Consider the following 24,819-nt stretch of genomic DNA (forward strand, 5'->3'; position numbering starts at 1 on the left):
CGTGCATCCACTCAAATAGCAACATCAACCAGTCCATCAAGAGTCTTTGGTAGATCTAGAGCATTGATCTCATCCTTGATGCAGTCAGCCAACCCATGTAGGAATAAGTCCCACTGCGCCTCCTCGTTCCAGTTACAACTAGCAGTGAGCATCTGGAACTCAATGGAATACTCAGATACTGATAGCGTTTCTTGGTGAAGTTCGGCTAGAGCACGTGCTGCCTCTCTGCCATGTGCTGCATGGTTGAAGACCTTCCGGAGTTTCTCAGCAAAGAACTGGAACGAGGAGCAACATGGATGTTTCTGTTCCCACACTGCCATCCCCCACAGACATGCCTGACCAGTCAGCAGTGAAATAACATAAGCCACCTTTGATTGCTCAGTGGGAAATGCAGACGGCTGCAAGGAAAAAGCCAGAGAGCACTGGGATAAAAAAGCTCTGCAATAGTTAGGCTCACCCGAATAGGATGCTGGAGGGTTGATCTCAGGCTCAGATAATGAAGCAGTGGGTGGTGCTGTCTCCGGCGGGTGTGGCAGTGGCAGTGTGGGCGCAGGGGACTCATCTTGAGATGACAGTCGCCGGACAAAGGAGGAGAGCTCGGTGAATTGCGCTCCCAAAACTTTGTTGGCTCGCCCGGTGGATCTCGTGACCTCCTCTTGCTGAGCAAGACGGGAATCCTGATGAGAGAGGAATTGCTGGATCTCGGCAAGTGCTGCTGGATCCATGATGTTGGTCGGATCGTTATGTTATGATAAATAGAGGACCCAGATGCAGGTAACAGTTCAAATGATATTTAATGGAATATAGAGTGGTTAAACACAGCAGACAATCCAACAACAAGAGTAATCCAAATGGCGATGATGATGATGATGATGACGATGAAGCTTGGCAGGCAATGACTGCACTGATGATAAGCATTGCGACGGTCCAATTTAGTGAAAAAGTTGGCACCCCGCAGACGCTCGAAGGCTGATGACATCAACGGTATAGGGTAGGTGTTCTTAATTGTGATGTCATTCAGTCTTTGATAGTCAATACAGGGCCGAAGGAAACTATCCTTCTTATCCATGAAAAAGAACCCCGCACATGCAGGAGAGGAAGAGGACCGAATGATCTTTGTTGCCAGAGAATCAGAAATTTATTTCTCCATGGCCTCCCTTTCAGGAGCCGAGAGTGAGTATAAACCACCCTTGGGGGGGAAACGTACCTGATTTAAGCTCTATTGCACAATCATAGGGATGATGAGGAGGAAGAGATGCAGCCCGAGACTTACTGAACACCCCTCTCAGGTCGTAGTACTCCATAGGAACTCTGGAAGCATCCACCAGTTCATCCTGCAACACAGAACAAGAAACAGGGGAAGGCGCAGACAAAAGACAAGAAGCATGGTAGAAATTACTCCAAGCCAAAATCGTGTTACCAGACCAGCAAATGTGACGATTGTGCGTGGATAACAATGAATGTCCTAGGATGACTGGGGTGAGCAGAGAGTCAATAATGTAAATGAGGTGAGCTCAGAATGATTGCTAGAGACAGTGAGGTTTAAGGCGGTGGTACAATGAGTTATTTCTGTAAGTTGAGTGTTGCATAGAGTATTGACCGGAATCTTGACATTGAGAGTGGAAGTGGGGATCTTGAAAGCCTTGACCAGGAAAGCATCAATGAGGTTGTCCTCAGCACCAGAGTCAACTAGGGCTTGACAGGAGTGATGCAGAGAACCCCACTGCAGTCGTACCGGGAGGAGAGTCAAAGATGAGGATTTCCGTTGGAATGAACTTCCCACCAGTGACCTCTGAACTACTGGTAGGCTCTCTCTTTTACTGGACAGGAATGTGCTTGATGACCTGGAGATCCACAGTAGAGACACAGACCTTGTGTGCGTCGGTGGTTCTTCTCCTCCTGGGACAACCGAGCTCTGCCCACCTGCATGGGTTCTCCCTCAGTTGACTGGCTGACTGCAACCTGACTCAAAACTCCCCTGGGAGGTGACGAAGCATATGGCAGATGCTCATGAGTTGCTGTATATCCTAGATGTGAGCGACGCTGAAGACATGCGTCCACTCGAATAGCAAGATCAACCAGTCCATCAAGAGTTTTTGGTAGATCAAGAGCATAGATCTCATCCTTGATGCGGTCAGCCAACCCATGCAGGAATAAGTCCCACAGCAGCCCCTCGTTCCAGTTACAACTAGCAGCAAGCGTCCGAAACTCGATTGAATACTCAGATACTGAAAGCGTTCCTTGGTGAAGTTCAGCTAGAACACATGCTGCCTCTCTACCATGCACTGCATGGTCGAAGACCTGCTATAGTTCCTCAGTGAAGGACTGGAACGAGGAGCAAAATGGATGTTTCTGTTCCCACACTGCCATCCCCCACAGACATGCCCGACCAGTCAGCAGTGAAATAACATAAGCCACCTTTGATTGCTCAGTGGGAAATGCAGACGGCTGCAAGGAAAAAGCCAGAGAGCACTGGGATAAAAAAGCTCTGCAATAGTTAGGCTGACCCGAATAGGATGCTGGAGGGTTGATCTGAGGCTCAGATCGTGAAGCAGTGGGTGGTGCTGACTCCGGCAGGGGTGGCAGTGGCAGTGTGGGCACAGGGGACTCATCTTGGGATGACAGTCACCGGACGAGGGAGGAGAGCTCGGTGAATTGCGCTGCCAAAACTTAGATGGCTCGCCCGGTGGATCTCGTGACCTCCTCTTGCTGAGCGAGATGGGAATCCTGATGAGAGAGGAACTGCTGGATCTCGGCGAGTCCTGCTGGGTCCATGATGTTGGTCGGATCATTATGTTATGATAAATAGAGGACCAGATGCAGGTAACTGTTCAATGATATTTAATGGAATATAAAGTGGTTAAACACAGCAGACAATCCAACAGCAAGAGTAATCCAAATGGCGATGATGATGAAGATGACGACGAAGCATGGCAGGCAATAACTGCAGTGAGGTGGGATGATGAAGGCAAAGATGACCAAATGCAGAATGTACTGAGAGAGATATATGACTGGAGCACAGGAAAACAGGTTAAGGTAAATCCAACTAAAAACAAGATTAGAGCGTGAGCATGAGAGACACAAAGCACAACACACGAGAATGATCCGACAAACACAACTCACACAAAGGGCTTCTTATAAAGGGGAAAGGAGATAGCGTGCAGGTGTCACGTTAATCAGGCTGCGGCTGGTAATAAGCGTTGCTGAGCAATGCCGCCGTGTAATTAACGCCACACCCGCAACAACATGAGGGAAGACACACAAAAACAAACCGGGGCTGAATAATCCCATGACAATTATTTTCCAGTTACACTTACTTTTGATTTGCTATAGTTTTATTATTATTATTATTATTATTTATTCAGTTTCACAGATGTTAAATGTTTTTTGTCTCTTCTGCTTCAAAAGTGTGCCCTAGTAAGAATAATGCAGTGCCTGGGACAAACTTCCAGTATCACATCAGCTTATAAAGCTACAGTCAAATCCTGTTAATGTGAAATAAACCTGCACCTGAGCAGGTTTGAACTTAAGGACCTATTGCTATGATAGCAACTCCAGGATGAGCTTTGAAGAACCAAACAATCCTGGTTCATATCAAATCATCAGCAGTGAAATCCAGATATCTGAATAATCCATGGATGAAAAACGGGCCCCAGCTCACCTAGGTGAACTTTCAGGAAAACTTAGTATCTAATTCTTAACATCTTCGTACTGCCATTGGTCCATATTATCGGTTGGTGTGACCTAGAGCTCCACCTACTAAGTCTGACAGCTGATTCTGTTTACGGCGTTCAGTCTGCTAATATCAAGGTGCGTTCCAATCAACCAGTAGTGCCCTGTGAAGTGGACACAAAGTATTGTCGGGCTTTACTGGTTGTTTAGATCAGTGTTACTATCAGAAATAATTGGTAATTATTTCTTTGGTTATTAATTAATATTTAAACTAATTAATTGAATCTAACTCATTAAAACCTCATATTGGGCTCCAGTAAATGTAGTGTGCTATGTTTAGGAGCGGGTTTGGTTATTAGCAATAATTAATAATTATCAAAAAGAATTATTAATTATTAAAATAAATAGAACATTGATTTGAATCAATGTTAGCTTTTTTGAATCCTTTAAATCAACAATTATCTAAAATAATCGTTAATTGTTAACATCGATGAAATATTGATTAACATTAACACTAGCATATTTATCATTCAAATTCAACAATCATCAAAGATAATTATCAATTATCAAAAATCAATAGAATATTAATAAGGATTAATATTGACGGGGCACCACCCTGGGATCAGAGACTAATAACCAGATAGTATAACAGTCTCAATATTAGATTGTTTTCTTAGGAAAATCGACATCCGAAGAACATCGATTTTCGGGGAAAAAAAATCAATGAATGAAGGCTTGAATCCAAGCACTGACATCCTGTCAGCATATGACACAGGTGTATGCAAAACAAACCAAAACACTTCTCTTTGAAATATAACAAAGTTTATTTATGCAGTAATATCAATTAATAATTAATACAATGCAGTCAATAAACTTCTGACTTACAACTACAAACTAAACAGTGATATGATTAGATATGGAAACCAAAATAATCCTATAACACATGAGGGTGTGTGTGTGTGAGAGAGAGAGAGAGAGTGTGTGTGTGTGTGTGTGTAAGGAGGGACATGCACAAAATGGCGGACATGACTCTCGTGGAGAGTATGTCACATGAAACTTCCGGCCAGAGAATATGGCCGCGAATGTGGGCGGAGAGAAACCAGTCAATGGCGTCTACCAGTTTACCGCGTGTATCTGCTTGTACGATAGCTTAGGGACAAAGCTGAACTTTATCACGAAGCTATCTACTAGCCAAAAATGTGTGCGAGAATGTTTGTGAGGGGTTGCGCGCGCATGTGCGTGTGTGTGTGGTTAGTACGAGAGAAAGCAGCTGTTAGTTTATCACTCAGAGACGCGGTGGACGGCTCGTAAACCGTCCCGCGGTCTTTGATTCTTTAATGGATAAACTTTTTTTTGGCGGAAATGCACAACAGTCCAATGTGGTTGGACTACAACACAGCAAATCTCATTCGTGATAATTAATACCTTGAGTATTAATCGCAATGAGCGGACACGGCGGTCCGTAAACTGTAGAAGCAATAATGTTGATACATGAGAATAACACACTATAATATTCTATCTCTGCCCAGATGTAAACCTCTTACTTGAATCGCATGAGGACACAGGTAGAATGTGTGTTCATCCATCCTTTAACTCCGACTCGGTTCCTCGAGGCTCGGGTGATGACAGGAGGCCGTTTCCTCACTCTGTCGGCAGGCGGTACGGCTGCTGATTCTCGGCGGGCTGGCGGAGAAATCAGTGACGTCAACTTGATTGAAGATGGAAGAGAAATCTTTTCTCTCTTCAATTCTGCAGGCAAATGGATGAAGAAGCGGATTGCTCGGCGATCTCCTTTGGATCCGTTAGAGTGTTCGGTGGGACACAGAGTAATCTCAACTTGTCCAGCGAGATGGAGATTGTATGGCCACAGTTTCAAGTCGGACGTTACTTCCTTGTGCCACGAGGCTACACCTGAGAGCAGCGATGAGCTGTGTCTACGCACGGTGAGCAAAGTTGCTGGAAGCAAATCCTGGAAGATATTTCTATTTCCGATGACATCATGGTTGAGGGATGTTCTGTTGTGTGCTTCATCCAATAGGAGTTGAGAGTTAGATCATTTAGTGAGCAAGGCTTCATGGGATTTGTAGTCTGTTTTGGACTCCCTTTGTTTGATTTTGGCGCGGTTTTTATCAGTAAGATTTATGACTTGGTATGTGGGCCTGAGTTAGGTTTTACGACTGTGTTAGGCCTGCCTTTGTCTTCTATCTGAATACATGATGCCCAACAGTATTCAGCCATCTTAAGCAAATGTTCAGTTGGAAAGACACTGCAAAGGACACAGGGAATAAGTGAACATCGATATATCACTTCACAGGAAGTGGAGAGGGAAATTTTCCCACCAGTCATTGCAAAGCATTAGAGCACTGATGAGGTTTGGTGAAAAAAACACTCAAATTAAACAAACAAAAGGTATTTGAGGCTCTGTTTTAATTAAGCTTAATTTACCTCAGGGTAGGGTTGCACCAGCTGTGCGTAAGGTCTCACGTAAATTAGGATGTTAAGTTCACATTAAGGGCTTAGTAACTACTAGTTAGTTTCTAACTAAGTCAGTGCTTAATTTGGTTGCACCACCTGTTCTTAAGGCAAGACTTAACTAGTAGGTCATAAGCTCTCTGTAAAGTAATGCGTAGTCACATAATATGACGTTTACCTTTATTGATCCAAGAAGCAGCCTTCAAATTTGTACACAGAAGTGTTAAAAAGCTGTGTATTTCAGTTTTATCTCATTACGGTTGTTCTAACCTTGTTTGCTCATGTAACTGTCAGCTGTAATAAATTAAATCCCCATTAAAATACGATATGTAATATAAGAAGATTTCATTAATGATATATTTAGCTTATGTAAATAATAATATTCAATAACTGTATCTAAAATAAATAAGTGGTGATAAATAAATACTAATACATCAGGCTGGAAAAATAGACATGTATTCATTTTAATATCTTATATATTTTGTATATGTTGAAACTTGACACCGGGCGACGCATCCTGAAAACTGCACCGCTAGATTGGTTTCATGCTGAAGAGCCGCTTAAAAGTAAGTTTTTTTTTTCTCTCTCGTAAATGTAAAGAGTGTAAATGCCAACATCATCATATATGTTGAAAGGATTGAAGTCTGTCATGCAAAACATGAGCTCACTGATGTCATTAAATGAGTCTGTTTTATTATTCCATCCGTTACTCTTGTCGGAGGCTTCCGTAAATATTTAGTTTATACGTAAGGTTACGTCCTACATAAATTTAATGGTGCAACACTCAAATATTTAGTAGTGTGTAAATTGTGACTTAGTGCCCATTTACGCCACAACTAGGTTAAGTTGTGACTTACGTATAGCTGGTGCAACCGGTGTGCTTTGTAAGCGGTTTTGCTTGAGTGTAAAGTGCACAAGATGCGACCATTACATCCATTAATCTGAAAAATGGACAACACATGTATTATAAAGATAACCAAATAATATTTATTTTTATATTAAACAGCAACAGTTATTTAACTTCAAGGTTAAAAGTCTGAAGAAAGTAATTTGAATATCTAAAAATATACAATTCATAAGAATAAGTGTGAATGTATTATATTAAGTTATTTATATGGGAGAAAGGCAAGTTATATTACATTTATATGCATTTACACATTACATATTATGTGATCTTACTTGAAACCCGTAATCTGCATGACATCAGTTTTGTCAATGTTTGATGACATTGCAGGTTATTCCAAATGAAAGATTTTTGTTAAGTGAATTGGACTTCAACAGATATCCCATGTTCAGTGAGTAGGGAGCAGTGAACACTAAATAGGGACCCTGTGGATTGGAATGCAGCTTAAGTCAACTTCAACACACTGGCGTAGTGCAAACTAACCTACATCTGTACAAGCTTTCTCATAGAGACACTTTCCAAGAACAAGTCATGTGATTATTTTTGTTTTGTTTTGTTTAATTCGTCTACAAAAGGAATAAAATCTACTAAAATCTGCTTAGGTGCTCATTCACTCTATTGTTTGAAATGCTGCTGTGTATTTATTAGGGGTGGGGAAAAAAATCGATTCTTAGATGCATCCTGACGCGGACGATTCTGAATCGATTCACAAATGTAAAAAATCGATTTTCTAAATGTTAATTGATAACGTAATGTTGACGGAATGCAAAAGGCAGAACTCGGAAGTGCAGCGCCCGGACAGTCTGTGAGTCTGAGACCCAAGATGGCTGAGCGAGAAATACGACCGGCACCCTCTGCATTAAAAGCTAGCGTATGGAAGCAGCTTGGCTTCTATGAAGTTGAAGGGAAAAAGGACCTGGACAAGAGCCACACTATATGCAAGTTGTGTCAAACTAAACTAAAATATTTTGGAAACACGACAAACATGAGAAACCATATTACACATTTCCACTCGGAGGAGGAATAAAAACACCCAGTTGTAGTTGCTGCCAACCAGAGGACCATCAAGCAAGTGATGTCAAAGTTTCCACCCAACTCGGAAAGGACGAAGCAAATTACAAAATCTATCGCAACTTTTATTGCCAAGGATTTGTGTCCGCATTCAGTCATTGAGAACCAGGGCTTTCGCGCTTTGTTGCGCACTTTGGAGCCGAGATACAACGTCCCATCTCGAAGATATTTTACTGACACAGCGATCCCCACACGCTACAACGAGAGCTGCTTTCTGTATTGTTTAGCTTTGACATCAGTATGCTGTAAACAGATCTGGAAGTAAACCAGAGTCTTACGTAGGTTTACTGTACTGCCCTCCACAGAGTGTATCATTGCAGCCATTTACAAAAAGTGACTCAACATTTTGACTCTCCTCTCTGCAGATGTTCATTTAGTGCCCAAGATCTTTTTTGTATGAAAGCTGTTTGTGATTTTGGTACAGCAAAATGTTTTTTTTTTTTTTTTTTGTCTGAAGGATTATATTGCTCATTGCACATAACAGGAGGATGTTGGTTAGAAGTCTATTATTTTATATGTTAGTGATTCAGAATATGCTGAAAACTGTATTAATTTACTACAAGTATGCTGCTACAGGCACACTTTTATTTTCCTGTTGGTTTTTGCAATGCTGGGTTATATGCTGGCAAATGTAACCTTCCAGTTGACTTGCCACATCACTTCCATGTGTTTTATTAATAAAAGATATTGGAAGAAAATTCATTATGGATCATTACAAATACTTCACTTTAAAAGTACCAAGTAGTCACACAGTGAGAAAAAAGAAATGCATCAAGATGCATCGATAATCGTTTTATCATTGCATCGCAGCCCTCTGAATCGTAATCGAATCGAATAGTGAGGTGCCTAGAGATTCCCACCCCTAGTATTTATGGCGGGCCATTTAACCATAAATAGTCTTTACATGTAACATGTACACAGGGGTGGAAAGAGTACTGAAAATCTACTCAAGTAAAAGTACTGTTACTTCTTTAAAAAAATGAGTTTGAGTAGAGTAAAAGTACCTGTCCTAAAAACTATTCAAGTAAGAGTAAAAGAGTAGCTCATTTAAAAATACTCATAAGTAGTGAGTATTGAGTACTGAGCTGTGAAAGCTATGCCCCTTTATAATAAAAACTCTATGCTGCAATTTAAAAATGTTGCACACATACCATAATTTACATTCCCTTTCATGGCTGTTTGCCAGAAAGAATAAAAAATATAGGTATTTTATAGGTGTTTGTGATTGACAGCGATTACAGAAATGAAAAGATTAAAAAGTTATTTTCAATATCATAATGTATGAAACAATGACATTAAAATCAGTTTATGTGTAATGTCTACATTTCCTTTAATGCCAACTGAGAGAGTTATTGTTGCACATAAAACATGTTCAAAACAATGCAAGGAATGCAAAAAAAAAAAAAAAAAAATGTAAAAAAGCAGCGTCACTTGGCGCGTCATGTCCCACACAATAGAGGCGGTAGAGCAATTGTTTGGTACAGGGGCCACATCAGGCTTTAAAGGAATAATTCACACAAAAATGAAAATGCTTTCATCATTTAGTCACCCTTATGCCATCTCGGATGTGTATGACTTTCTCTCTTCAGCAGAACACAAATTAAAGTTTTTAGAAGAATATCTCAGCTCTTTTGGTCCATACAATTCAAGTGAATGGGTGCCAGCATTTTGAAGCTCCAAAAATCACATAAGTCAGCATAAAAGTAGCCTAATCCATGTGACTCCAGTGGTTAAATCCATGTCTTCAGAAGAGATATGATAGGTTGGGTGAGAAACAGATCAATATTTAAGTAATTTTTTACTATAAATTCTCCTCCCTGCTCAGTCAATCTCCACTTTTACTTTCACTTTCTTCTCCTTTTGTTTTTGGTGATTCACATTCTTCATGCATATCGCCATCAACTGGGCAGGGAGAAGAATTTCTAGCAAAAAATGGACTTAAAGATTGATCTGTTTCACACCCACACCTGTCATATCAATTCTGAAGTCATGGATTAAACCACTGGAGTTGTATGTATTACTTTTATGCTGCATGTATGTGCTTTTTGGAGAGTCAACATTTTGGCATCCATTCACTTGTATTGTATGGACCTACATAGCTGAAATATTCTTCTAACAATCTTAATTTGTGTTCTGAAAAAAGAAAGTCATAGACAGATGGCATGAGGGTAAGTAAATAATGAGAGAATTTTCATTTTTGAGTGAACCATTTCTTTAAGTAGCACATGGGGGGCCACATTGTCCTCCTTTTGAGATACAATGTTCCACATTGATTTAGTTCTTGTATCTTTTAAGCCCAGCAATAGTTGTGTTCTCATTCAAATGCATGATGCACAATTTTCTGAAGTTTGTGACTGATGGGACTATTCTGCCTGAAGTATTGCTCTATAAAGATTGACACTTTTCTATCAGGCATTAGAAAAAAACATGATAAAGGCTAAGCATAATTATAAATTATTTTATCATCTCTACTTTCCTGGTAATTTATTATACAAATTAACACACTCTCTACATCAGGGGTCGGCATTATAAAAAAAATAAATAAAAAAAATGAACAATATTATTAAAAAATATTATTATTAAAAATGTCACTGTTTTATTCTATTACATTAATACTTTTAAAGCTACTCAAGTTATTCAGCCAAAAGTAGTGAGTGGTTTTCTCGTTTCTTGTTGTTTGATTATTAGCCTTTATATGACATAAGATTACTAGACAGTGCTCAATTCGTACTCAAAATGTACACTTCAAGTCTGACATTTTGATGCAAATACGCTTTTTGTCCCACTGTTTATGTTCACTTTAGACCAAACCGACTGCGTTTACATTAATGCCTCATCTTGACGGGCATTGGCAGAATTATAAAGTGTATTTGTCCATTTAGGCACATACCCGCATTAGCGCACAAACATTAGCCACCTGTCAATCAAACGGCACGCAGCTACAGACGTCAGGAAATAAAAAGTCAATCTTTTATATTTCATCTAGATCAACCAACCAGTGGTTGTCTTGCTATCGCGATCGATGTAATGAACACCCCTGGTCTAGATGTAGAACAGAGGCTCAAAAGTTTATCATCGGTATCGAGGACATCTCTCTTTTTCTTTTTTTCAGATAAACAAAGATTGTTTTATCGCCCAGCCCTATTGATAACATTGCCTTAATCTCTCACATCAACCCAATAATCTCAGTGATAGATAGCTAAATTACAGGCTACATTATAGACACACAGAATCTAGTAAGCAGAAATATTACATTTACCTTGATATATTTCTTAAAATTAGAGGCAGGATTAATGCAGATATCTGGCTTGAGCAAATTAAATTCACATGACACAATCATGCAATTGGCCTTTCTCACTGCGAAAAGCCCTTCATGTGCGGCCGTGATGTTCAGGTGTTGAAAATGTGTTTGAGGCATCCTCCACATCCATAACAGTTGGTGCAAGATCTACAGCTGCCATTCAAGTTTTTTAGGTGTGATTTGATTTGACGGGAGTCATGAGACTCTCCCTAGCCAAACATGTTGATGGATAAAAACAGGACATGGAAGTAGCGAACACAGAGGGTGGGTAAATAGCGCAGTAAAAGTACAGTTACAGCACTTAAAATATACTCAAGTAAAAGTATACAATTTTTAAACTACTTATAAAAGTATAATTCCTGTGAAAAACGACTTAATTACAGTAACGTGAGTATTTGTAATTCGTTACTTTACACCCCTGCATGTACAGATGACATAACATGTGTACGAGTTATTGTGTCTATAAACGTAATTGCGTTTAAAGACGTCCATATTTTGGCCAATGGCAAGCTAGAAAACATTTGTATGAAACTGATTAAACATAATGGTGACCTAAACACCTTCAAAACCATGTGTCATTCATACATACAGGTGCATCTCAATAAATTATAATGTCGTGGAAAAGTTAATTTATTTCAGTAATTCAACTCAATTTGTGAAACTCGTGTATTAAATAAATTCAATGCACACAGACTGAAGTAGTTTAAGTCTTTGGTTCTTTTAATTGTGATGATTTTGGCTCACATTTAACAAAAACCCACCAATTCACTATCTCAACAAATTAGAATACATCATAAGACCAATAAAAAAAACATTTTTGGTGAATTGTTGGCCTTCTGGAAAGTATGTTCATTTACTGTACATGTACTCAATACTTGGTAGGGGCTCCTTTTGCTTTAATTACTGCCTCAATTCGGCGTGGCATGAAGGTGATCAGTTTGTGGCACTGCTGAGGTGGTATGGAAGCCCAGGTTTCTTTGACAGTGGCCTTCAGCTCATCTGCATTTTTTGGTCTCTTGTTTCTCATTTTCCTCTTGACAATACCCCATAGATTCTCTATGGGGTTCAGGTCTGGTGAGTTTGCTGGCCAGTCAAGCACACCAACACCATGGTCATTTAACCAACTTTTGGTGCTTTTGGCAGTGTGGGCAGGTGCCAAATCCTGCTGGAAAATGAAATCAGCATCTTTAAAAAGCTGGTCAGCAGAAGGAAGCATGAAGTGCTCCAAAATTTCTTGGTAAACGGGTGCAGTGACTTTGGTTTTCAAAAAACACAATGGACCAACACCAGCAGATGACATTGCACCCCAAATCATCACAGACTGTGGAAACTTAACACTGGACTTCAAGTAACTTGGGCTATGAGCTTCTCCACCCTTCCACCAGACTCTAGGACCTTGGTTTCCAAATGAAATACAAAACTTGCTCTCATCTGAAAAGAGGACTTTGGACCACTGGGCAACAGTCCAGTTCTTCTTCTCCTTAGCCCAGGTAAGACGCCTCTGATGTTGTCTGTGGTTCAGGAGTGGCTTAACAAGAGGAATACGACCACTGTAGCCAAATACCTTGACACGTCTTTGTGTGGTGGCTCTTGATGCCTTGACCCCAGCCTCAGTCCATTCCTTGTGAAATTCACCCAAATTCTTGAATCGATTGTGCTTGACAATACTCATAAGGCTGCGGTTCTCTCGGTTGGTTGTGCATCTTTTTCTTCCACACTTTTTCCTTCCACTCAACTTTCTGTTAACATGCTTGGATACAGCACTCTGTGAACAGCCAGCTTCTTTGGCAATGAATGTTTGTGGCTTACCCTCCTTGTGAAGGGTGTCAATGATTGTCTTCTGGACAACTGTCAGATCAGCAGTCTTCCCCATGATTGTGTAGCCTAGTGAACCAAACTGAGAGACCATTTTGAAGGCTCAGGAAACCTTTGCAGGTGTTTTGAGTTGATTAGCTGATTGGCATGTCACCATATTCTAATTTGTTGAGATAGTGAATTGGTGGGTTTTTGTTAAATGTGAGCCAAAATCATCACAATTAAAAGAACCAAAGACTTAAACTACTTCAGTCTGTGTGCATTGAATTTATTTAATACACGAGTTTCACAATTTGAGTTGAATTACTGAAATAAATGAACTTTTCCACGACATTCTAATTTATTGAGATGCACCTGTATAGTATTGACATATAATTCCATGGAGTCCTATGTCATCTAGTTTTCCCACATACAGCATTGATATGTGAGGTCACATGATGAAGACGCTGTATTTCGATCAGGAAGAAAGAAGAATTTACAAAATACTGGCAGCACTGTGAACGAACATGGGATTGGAATTAGAGGCTTATTCAGCAGCTACAAAACACAAGAATCATCTCATGTGCAAGACTGGTCATATGAAAGAGGACATTCAAACAATAACTTAATTAAATCAAGAACAATGATTTATAAGTTTTGACAGGTTGTTATTTGGTTTTGCCTACTGTAGTTAGTGTGATGTTCATCTCACAATCGCACAATTCACCTTCGTAGAACATGGATAATGTTTGCAAATGTATATGTTTTAACATAATATGTGTTAATATAATAACCCAATTATACATAAATTATTCACTCCAGAAGGATTACTGTTCACCTATTAAAAATTCTCACATTTAAATGTGCCAGCTTCTCCTAGGAATTTCAGTGCAATTCTTTCTGGCACTCACAAGCTGTTCTGAATTATTGTTGGATATCAATATATTAGTTTGCCTTCTTTTGATCCTGTGGATGCTTCAATTGGACAGAATAGCTTGTCTTTAATTTTAAAAATCTTAATAAAGTCATTTGTGCTCTTTAATAAAAAGAAAGCTTTAGGGGGCCTGGGTAACTCAGCAAGTATTGACGCTGAGTACCACCTCTGGAGTTTGAATCCAGGGCGTGTTGAGTGACTCCAGCTAGATCGCCTAAGCAACCAAATTGGCCCGGTTGCTAGGGAGGGTAGAGTCACATGGGGTAACCTCCTCGTGGTCACTATAATGTGTGGTTCTTGCTCTCGGTGGGGTGCATGGTGAGTTGTGCGTGGATGCCACAGAGAATAGGGTGGGCCTCCACACGCGCTACATCTCCGTGGTAACGCGCTCAATGAGCCACGTGATAAGATGCGCGGATTGACGGTCTCAGATGCGGAGGCAACTGAGATTCGTCCTCTGCCATCCGGATTGAGTCACTATGCTACCACGAGGACTTAGAGCGCATTGGGAATTAGGCATTCCAAATTTGGGAGAAAAGGGGAGAAAATCAAAGCAAAAAAGAAAGCTTTAAGAATACCATATGTTGTCATATTGTGATTATTATTACCCCAGAAATATCAAATCCAAAATAAGAATGAAAGATCATATATCTATGAAACTTGATATATTTTGTCCAGCAGTTCATTATCTGAAGGAAAAAAAAAAGTAAAATAAAAGTAAAATAAAGAGATACCAATATAAATTTTGTAATCTTTTGTTAGGTGTTCTCTGAAACAGTTCTGCATTTATTCTTGTTGTGTTCACTGTTAAACGCATATAATAGAGCAATGCATTAAAGGGAACATTCAATATTCTAGACTCATCTCACTAAAATTGTGCTTTTTGGCTTAACATTCTTTTGAAGTCTTTTTTTGAGGTCATGCGGAACGATATAATTTCACTATTTGTTGAATATAAAGCAATGCAATACCCTCACCTTGTGGACAATTAGCATAATGTCACTAAAACAGGCACACGAGTGAAACAACACTTTAATGTACATTATATTGACTGTTAAAATGGCCTGATTAAAAGTATTGAGTGTTGTGAAATGTTCAGTGTTAAAATGTTGTTTGCAATTAAATTAAATTAACATTGCTAAAATAAAACATGTCACATCCACACCAGACTCCCCCTCTCATTCCACACTCCGTTCTCTCTCTCCCCAGACTACTAGTCACTCACACCTGATCCTAGTCCATCGCGCATTCACATTCCTTCTGTAAGTACTCGTTTATATAAATATAAATGTTTCAAATGGTTAAAATGTACATTTAGTTCTTAAATGTAATGTGTACATTCATTTTTTCAGCCCCCTGATAAACAAAAAATAATAATAATTACTACCCTATTTATTACTTTTAGGCCATAAAATCTTGTATGATAGCTCAAGAATGATGATTGCTGGCCTCATTGGTAGATACATAGAAAAACTTGATCCCAGCAAGTACAAATACTTTCGGACTCCTAGTCCAGTTGTTTTTTTGTTTTGTTTTGTGTGTGTGTGTGTGTCTACAGTTTGTAAATAAAACCTTTCCAAACAGGAGGTATTGGGGCCTAAAATGTTAATAACATTTTGATAATGACAGCTTGTTTTAAGATGAAAATATTTATATTAGAATTCTACTTTTTATGGTTGTGAGGCCCCATTACCACCCATGTTTCTCTTTTTTTTTTTTTTGTTTTTTGTTTTTTTTAAACTGCAGAGGTCAGTTATGTAAATATTTACAGTAAATGCATTTACACAGTAATTACAATTCCCTACATAATATGAAATTGTTTTAAATATAAAATTATGAATGCAGAAATATAAAATTTATGTAAAATATGAAATTGTACTATATTAAATTATGAAATATATTCTCTGTCATGGCAATAGCAAAGTTTACGGCTGATCTGAGGTGGGTCAGAGCTGAATTTTGTTTGGCTTCAATGCTGCATTTTAACATCTTAACATTGTAAGCAGGCACAGAGCAGGCTTAACTCAGCTGTGTAATGATGCCTTTATACTATTCCTGAGTAACACTGGTTACATTTTCTGTGTAATGTTATTTAAAGATTTTTTATTTTTTATTTTTTTTTTTTAAATCTGCACTTTCCTAATTTTAGCTGACAGTCTTATTTTATTTTTGAGTTTTGAGTTGGTGATAATGTATACATACATCACTGTCTTTACATCATTTATATTTGGTATACATTACATTTTGGTAGAGTTTTGTATATTTGGCAGGGTATTTAAAATTCATTCTTGTTATGCATTATACAGACAATATAACAATTTAAATTTTCCATCCAGTATGCAGACAAGAGTGTGATTAAATTAATTCATATATTCTTTTTTTTTTCTTTTTTTTTTTTATTAGTTCATTGCAAAAGTTTACAAAAAACACGCATTTAGCAGGTAAAAGGACTAGTTGTCACGTTTTATATGTTGTAATTTTGTGCAATTTATGCCGACATGCCCCGGTCTCTTCAGCACCTTATTTGAATACACATTCACTGATACATTATACACTGTTACATTAATAAATACACTATGTGTTGTGTAATAAAATAAAAAGCACATTTAAAGCAATGAATTCTAGACCAGCCAGTTGAATCACAGTCATGTTGTTTGGGTTTCATGCTTGTGTATGTGACTTTGATTTTGACAGTCGAATTCCCGGTAAATACGCATCTACAAGCAATCATGTGTCCACGCTAGGGCGCCTGGACACAAAATTGCCTGTTTCGATGCAATAACACATACACGCGTTACGTCGTCTTTATATGAAATTCGTCTTTACATGAAGTGTCTGTATACGTTACGCTTAAAGAAAATAAAAGCACTCTGGCCTTTCAATTTTATTGTCCGTGTATTGACCTGTTACTGTGATGCCACTTTTCCCTCACTGCGGCAATATTTGTGACCATCAGCGAGAGAAAGAATGGAAAAACACCCATGAAACGATGTCAAGAAAAACATCAATAAATTGCTTGTGATACATGCAAAGCCTCAGGAAAGGTGTATACAGGTCTGACGTCAGCACAAATAATGCCAAATTTGACTTTCACTGACAATTAAATATATTTTATCCACAATTAAATTCCGTATGACAAGTGTTTCATCACTGCTCTCCCCCTTCATCACTGCTTGACTTTGGTGAAATGAAGCAGTGTCACTTTAAAGATAAAACTTTATTGGAGGAAAAACAACATTTTGTCTCTGTTAAGTAAACAGCAGTGTCACCTTTTTAAGATTTATAAACAGAAACATTTTGCAGACATTTTGCATTCTTTATGAATATGGTGGCACAGTCATACAGTGACGTCACATGAAACAGGTGAATAGCGTGTTAGCGCATTAGCTCCATGAAAACAGCATAAACATACATATATTACTTTAAATTAGAGTTGGGGTACTTGAGTCCGGACTCGGATTGAGTCTGAGGCACGAATCCAAATCTGAATGGACTTGGACTTGTCATGGACTCAGATGTATTTTTGCTCAGACTTGACATGGCATTTGTGACTTTGTTAAATCTGTTAAACAAAAATAACTAAAACGAGCTGAAAAGCCAACAGAGTTTGTGTAGTGAAGCTGAAAAGCATATTGTACCGTAAAGTGTGTTTTTGTGTGCGACTGAAAAGTGCAACAATAAATGTCTACGTGTTTTGTCAAGCTGGCCCCAGCTTCCTCCTTTCCACGAACTGTTACATAGTATTAGGCTATCAAGTTTTTTAGGCATAATGTATAGCTACACACACACATGTAGGCGACTATTCCTGTAGTCGCTTGTGGTTCATGCAGTGTTGTCAACTTAAACTTGAACCCCCTTCTTTGAGATCCATAATAGCTTTATGAATTAACTTTCATAAATTTTAAATAGTCGCTACTACTAAAGCAGACAGCAGCTCTAAACAGATTAAACTGCAGTATATAGTCTACTGCAGGGTTCCCCAATTAGTTTTCACCAAGGGCCAAATTTTGTCAACAATACCAAGCCACGGGCCACCACCGTCAATGATATGACAAAGTATTTGTGCTGCTACTATTATTACTGTTGTTATTATGATGATTATTATTGTCATTATTATTACTATTGTTGCTTTTATAATTTTTTTGTTGTTCAAAGAGTCACGACATAAATAAATATTCATTTTTTTATCATTAGTTATTTTTCTCAGTATTAGTAGTCTTTTTTTATGTATTAAAACAATTATGAACATTTAGTTTGTATACTGATATACAAAATGCAATGCATTGAAATGCCGTTTGATGTTATCAGTCTTACAGACTGCAATGGTCTGCATGCAAAGCAAACACGATGGTTTTGCATTGTGGTGGTCAGGCAAAATAAAGAAAAACTGTTCCGTCCATTCACCTTTGAAATGTCTATTCACAGTGTCCTTATGTCATTCATGTCTCACTTCGCTTTTCTGAGAGTGTCACTATGACAGACTGCACAAAGTCTGTGGCAGATGCGAGGTCCATCTCTGGAGACTACAAGTGATCAGACAAAATATTTGTGACATGAAACACCTCAAATAAAGTGAGCTGCAGCGTGAATTTGCTGTCAGTGTCAGCATAAATTCCCTTCGCTTCAGTTTTTTGCAGAGCATATGACTGACTGATTATGTCAGTAAGAGTTGCTTGAATTACAGGGAGTGTTTTTTTAATTGCCCACAGGGCTGAATACTGACAGACCCACCTTTTTTCGGATAGTCTCTTTAGTTCAACTGAATATTGCGATGGCTCGGTTTCCAGCAGTTTTTTGTTGTTGTTTTTTTTATGAGGGTCAGAGCTCGAATTTTTTTAAATAAAAATTCAGCTGTGGGCTGTATGTATTTTAAAACAGTCCACCAAAACAAGGTATAGCCAGTGTGGATGACAATGAATGTACAGTTTTCTGCTACACCGCTGTGACAGCCAGACATAATGGCTGTGCGTTGTAGCACTGTGCAATGCAAGTGTTTTGGTCAATATTGCATTCATGTATTGTCTGTTTGATCATTTTCAAGAGCGATTCAGCATCTAATCCATTGGCTGGAGTAAAATGCATCAAATAACTGCTCTTTTTTGCTGACGTCTTTACTTTCATCAGCTATTAAGGCAAACAGTCCAGCCTCTTCAATCAAACTACTTATTTGCTCCCTCACCATATTTGCCATTATTTCAGTTATCTTATTTTGTATATTTTCCATTTTGACAGTGTTGTCAAACTTGCCAATAAGATGTAAAAGCTTGATAAAGTTGTCTTGATTGGCAGAATTCTCATCTTCTCCATGAACTCTTTGTGCAACTGACTAACTGCTCACATGTATTCTCTATTTTCCTGTACTGTTTTTATATGTCCTTCACTCAAAGAAGTGATTATTTTCAAACCATTCTCTTTCCTAATGTTAAATTCAGCCCACGCACCCACTGAGTATTTTTGCCCCGCACTGGCATTGTGTGTTTTGAAAGATGATGTTGCTTTGTGCCAATTCTGATACTCATCGTGTGTAAACACTTTCTCTGTGTGACCGATCCCAAGGCGTGAAACATGTCTGCACGCAAAACAAAATGAGCAGTCCTTGGAAATTGAATATTCCAGCCAATTATAGTCCTCGAACTGTGGCGGAACTGAAAAAAACAAAAAAACAAAAAAACAAAAAAAAAACAACCTTTGTTGGTTGGTTATTTGATGAGAACAGGACTCTTGAATCTGCCGATCTGAATGCGGGACTAGAGCGGATCCTCAGCCTTATCACAATATTTATTATTTTTAGTTTTTTGTTTTTGTGTTATCTTTTTCCTTTCTCCAATGGATTGAGTCAAGGTGTAAAAAGATACATGTAATGTGTTGTTTTGGTTGTTTTTGTGAAAATATAATTGGAAACTGGACAAAAAACATATTTTTCTCGTGTCTTTAATTTATGTTGGTGTAGAGAACAAAAAAAAAAAAAGGTAATTATTATGTATATAACCGGTGGGTTTTATAACTTATCTGTTTTTTTTTTTGTTTTTGTTTTTGTTTTGTTTTTTGACAGGCTTACACCTGTCTGGCACCCGAACAATTTAATTTAGGTCAATTTATTTCATTATTGATTTAAATTGTTTTTCCTGGGAGCCGCCACCGTTACAGTACCACCTGCGATTAAAAGAATGTACCTCAAGACCGTTTTTACTGCCAGGATATGTCCTTAGGAGAGGGCGCCATGGCCCTTCCACTGCTGACTTGCTTAGATCAGGAGGGCTACATGAGTTAATGTCAGTAAGGCCAGTGTTGGTGGTCATACCACAGGGTTTACTACATCCAGCAACCGCTAACTGTTCCTCCTGGGGGACGACTCCTCTCGATCCAGAACATCGACTTGTGTCATTGTCCTCCTCTGAACTATTCTGATATGCATCTGATGTCAGCTGTCTTTTGCTTGATATTAAATAGCATTCCATTATAATCTATGTTGATGATGAACTTAAAATGATCGCTAATGCGTGCAGTACCTGAGCGCGGCCTAATCAACTCCTCCCCCAATCAAGACCATAGTGTTTATTTATACATGAAGGCACATTTAAACATTTAATCTATGAATATTTTTGAGGTTTTTAATTATTTTTTTTTTATTTTAATGAAAGTGAAATTGAGAGTAAAAAAATCATTAGGAAATCCTTGGGGCTGTGCCGGTGCTATGCAAATTTCTGACGGGGCTATAGCCCCAGCAAGCACCACCACTGACCATCGAGCTGCTTAAAATACATTGTTTTCCAGCATACAGTATTTCCACTATTCATAACATTCAACCATGCACAATAAAATATTAGGATTATGGGCAGCAACATATTTTATTTATAATTTAATTACTTTTACTAGACATTTACTATTCAGTGACAAATGTTGTGTATGAAACTAAACTTCAAATAGTTTAATTTAGTTGGTTATGAAGTTTTTTCTTTATTTTATTTTTGTAAACCGCCAGGTAACTTACGCACTTCACTCTTTTTTTTTTTTTTTATCTCTGACACTTCTGAGGACAATTCTGATAAATGTATAAATCAATATTATTATTATCCATGTTTTAGCAGTTCAACAAGTGCTCAGTGAAAGGTTCTTTGGTTGGTTTTTGACGATTTTATAATGGTTGTAGATTGATGTGGCAGGCGCTCAAGCAAATGTAAAATATTTTTATCATTATGCGACACCTGCTGCAAGACACAGGGACACATGGGGTGTGGGTGCACACATCTGCGAATAAAACCACCCACGATGTGCTGTTTTCTGTGAGTTATCTACTAGACACTTGTGACTGTCATGTCCTGTGTGAAATGCCCTAATAATATTATCAGTGGGCTTTTCCAGTGTTGTGGATGAAGCATTTGCAGTCAAATCATGAGATGTAACTTCTCAGCGAGTGCTATTACTACTGTGTTGACACATTTGTAGGTCTATGCATTTTCACAACACAGTCGGCAGTTAGAGACTCGGAAAGAAATCTTTTTTTCTTTTTTAGACTTTTTTTTTTTTAACATAAGAATCAATTTAGATAAAACAACTAAACTGAAAGGACAAATTGAAAATGAAAAAAAAAAATATGATGCTATAACGCAGCTGTTCTCTTTTCTATAAACTTTCACTTTCTTTAGTCAATTTCAATTAAATTTAAAGTACTTTATTGTCTTGATCGTGTGTATACATACAATATTGCCAAAGCATTAATACACAAGACAAATACTGACAAGAAAATAAGAATAGTAATAATAAAGTAGTACCGACTAATAATAAACATAGAATAAAATAAGGTGCTGAGTAGTGAATAAAATAAAATAAAGATAATATTAACAATTCACACTATAGAATATAAATAAAATTTAACAAGAAATGATGAGCAATATTAAAAAATACTGTAACATATGTACATTGTTACCCCTTTATTATGTTGATCTAGGCAGTGAAAGTGATGTATTTAGTCGTTGTTTGAATGGAGGGGAAAACACAACAGAATTTATTAAGAAGTGTTTTGGATGATATACCTGTTGGAAAATAATTGTTTATTGAGTGTTGTCTTCATACACTCATAGTATATTGTTCTGAAACCAGCAGGAAACTAAACATGATATATACAGTATAGAGAGAGAGATGAAATGCAACAGATGTATGTTTTTATTAGATTTATGTTTATCTTAGATGTAAAGGATAAAATAGGCTTAAAATGTTGATATGACACAGTGTTGACCTTACAGTTACAATTTTAATTCATATTCAGTAACAGGTTTATGAGTACTCGGACTCGATTAGTTAAAGATGCAGACTTGACTCAGACTGGACTAAAGTGGACTCAAATCAAACAATTCCATGAATCACATCCTATATTACTCTATTACAATTCTTTGTCTTAATGCAGTACTCCTGTTGTCATTTTGGTGAGCTCCATGTGACAGGGAATCAGAGAGAGAAAGTCGGCATGTCTGACAACACTCCATCACTCTGAATCTATAAGTGTGACAGACATCTGTAAGGTGGTGGTTTTTCACTACATTGGTTCGAGCTGTAGGAATGCCAGGTTGACTAAAGACATTTTAACAGCAAGATGATACAGAACTGTGCATTTCTTATTACCACCTTCTGCTACTTACACCAACGATGGAAATAAGAGCAGTTTAGAATAGCTAATAATGTGGGAGGGCATTGTTTAGAACTTTACTATGACCTTATTATAATGCAGTATGTAGCACTTAAAAGTATATTAGTTTACACAGTGATAGAAACTATATATGGATTAAAGAGAAAATGTTTAATAACAGTTATGTACATCAGATCAGATGGTTACAATTTAGATGTAAAAGTTACAAATTAAATGTATGAAATATGTATATGAAACTATGCATACTTCCTGAGTTGAAGAGAATGATAGATAGAAAGAGACAGAAAGAGTAGAGAAAGAGATGCCATTGAGGTCTGGGAGAATGGCCTGATGGCCTGTTACCCAGCTTCCCATGAGCAGAGCTCAGAGAGAAGAGTAAGGTGGTAAAAAGAGAGAAAGAGACTTTAGAGAGCCTAGAGCATACACTGATCAGACGTAACATTAAAACCACCTACCTAATATCGTGTCCCCCTTGTGCATTCTGAGATGATATTCTTCTCAGCACAATTCTACAGAGTGGTTATCTGAGTTACAATAGACTTTGTCAGTTCGAACCAGTCTGGCCATTCTCTGTTGACCTTGTCGTGGCAGATTCCCCAAAACTCAAGCTCAGTTGAGTCAAAGATTTCTCGGAGGCGTAAAGTTCTTTTTCCAAAAATAGACTTATTACAGAGTAACAAAGCCGAGGTGGTCCATGGAGCATCTAAAATTACACTTCAGAATCACAAATTTTTATGTTCCCCCTTATCTCTTTGAGTGATGGCCTCTTCATCCAATGAAATCGTCTTATGCCTCCCTAGTTTCATCTTCGCCGTCTCCCTTCTACACCCTTGACCCCAACATGCTTCAATGATGGCAAAAGCTTGACTATTTCATTTTCTACATATAAAACACACTGTAATCACTTTATATGGTTACATATTTTATATTGACTAACTATACTTACTTCCTGCATTAATTTGATTAGTATATTAAATGATTTCCCTTATTACAGTCATTGGTTACACATTCCTAAAAATGGAGAGTTGTATTTCTGCTTCTGTTGTGTTTCATCACATTTCTAGCACTAATTAGCACACATATATGATCTACCTTTTTTGGACACCAAGCTCTGCTCATTAAATTATCCTTTTAGTATCCTCCACACACATCTCCCTTTGGGTCATACAAAGTTTGACAGAAAGAGTCTGTAATTCTCCCTAGAGAAGCCAAGCTTAATTTTTCCATTGATTTGCAGTTTGATTTTTAAACTGAGTAAATGATAATTAAATCAATAAATGAATGATTAAATATCTAACATATTGAATAACATTCATAATGCAGTTATTCATAGTACATTGATTAGACATTGTCATTTTTAGATCATTGCATATTGCATACATATTAATTCAACTATCAAAAATGGATTAACTGAATGATTAAATAAAAATATTCCATAACCTCTCTCATCAGCAAGTCATTTCTGTCCACAGAACTGCCGCTCACTGGATGTTTTTTGTTTAACAATCATCCATGCGATTATCCAATCATGTGGCAGCAGTGCAGTGCATAAAATCATCCAGATACGGGTCAGGAGCTTCAGTTAATGTTCACATCAACCATCAGAAAGGGGAAAAATGTGATCTCAGTGATTTGTACCATGGCATGATTGTTGGTGCCAGATGGGCTGGTTTGAGTATTTCTGTAACTGCTGATCTCCTGGGATTTTCACACACAACAGTCTCTGGAATTTACTCCGAATGGTGCCAAAAACAAAAAACATCCAGTGAGCAGCAGTTCTGTGGATGGAAATGCCTTGTTGATGAGAGAGCTCAACAGAGAATGGCCAGACTAGTTCGAACTGACAAAGTCTATGGTAACTCAGATAACCGCTCTGTACAATTGTGGTGAGAAGAATATAATCTCAGAATGCTGTTCTGAGATGTGGGTTGGCACTGTTTTGGCACGAGGGGACCTACACAATATTATGCAGGTGGTTTTAATGTTGTGGCTGATCAGTATAAGTTAAAATCCTCTTATATCCTTTC

At 38.0% G+C, this 24,819-nt stretch overlaps 1 protein-coding gene across 4 annotated transcripts in view; it reads left to right on the forward strand.

The window, feature by feature from the left end:
• Positions 1-24,819, forward strand: part of LOC127432446 (NACHT, LRR and PYD domains-containing protein 12-like) — a 612,890-nt gene that overhangs the window by 535,383 nt on the left and 52,688 nt on the right. The gene's annotated exons all lie outside the window — the stretch shown is intronic.

The sequence above is a fragment of the Myxocyprinus asiaticus genome, chromosome 42 (genome assembly GCF_019703515.2).
Source record: "Myxocyprinus asiaticus isolate MX2 ecotype Aquarium Trade chromosome 42, UBuf_Myxa_2, whole genome shotgun sequence".
Lineage (NCBI taxonomy): Eukaryota > Metazoa > Chordata > Actinopteri > Cypriniformes > Catostomidae > Myxocyprinus > Myxocyprinus asiaticus.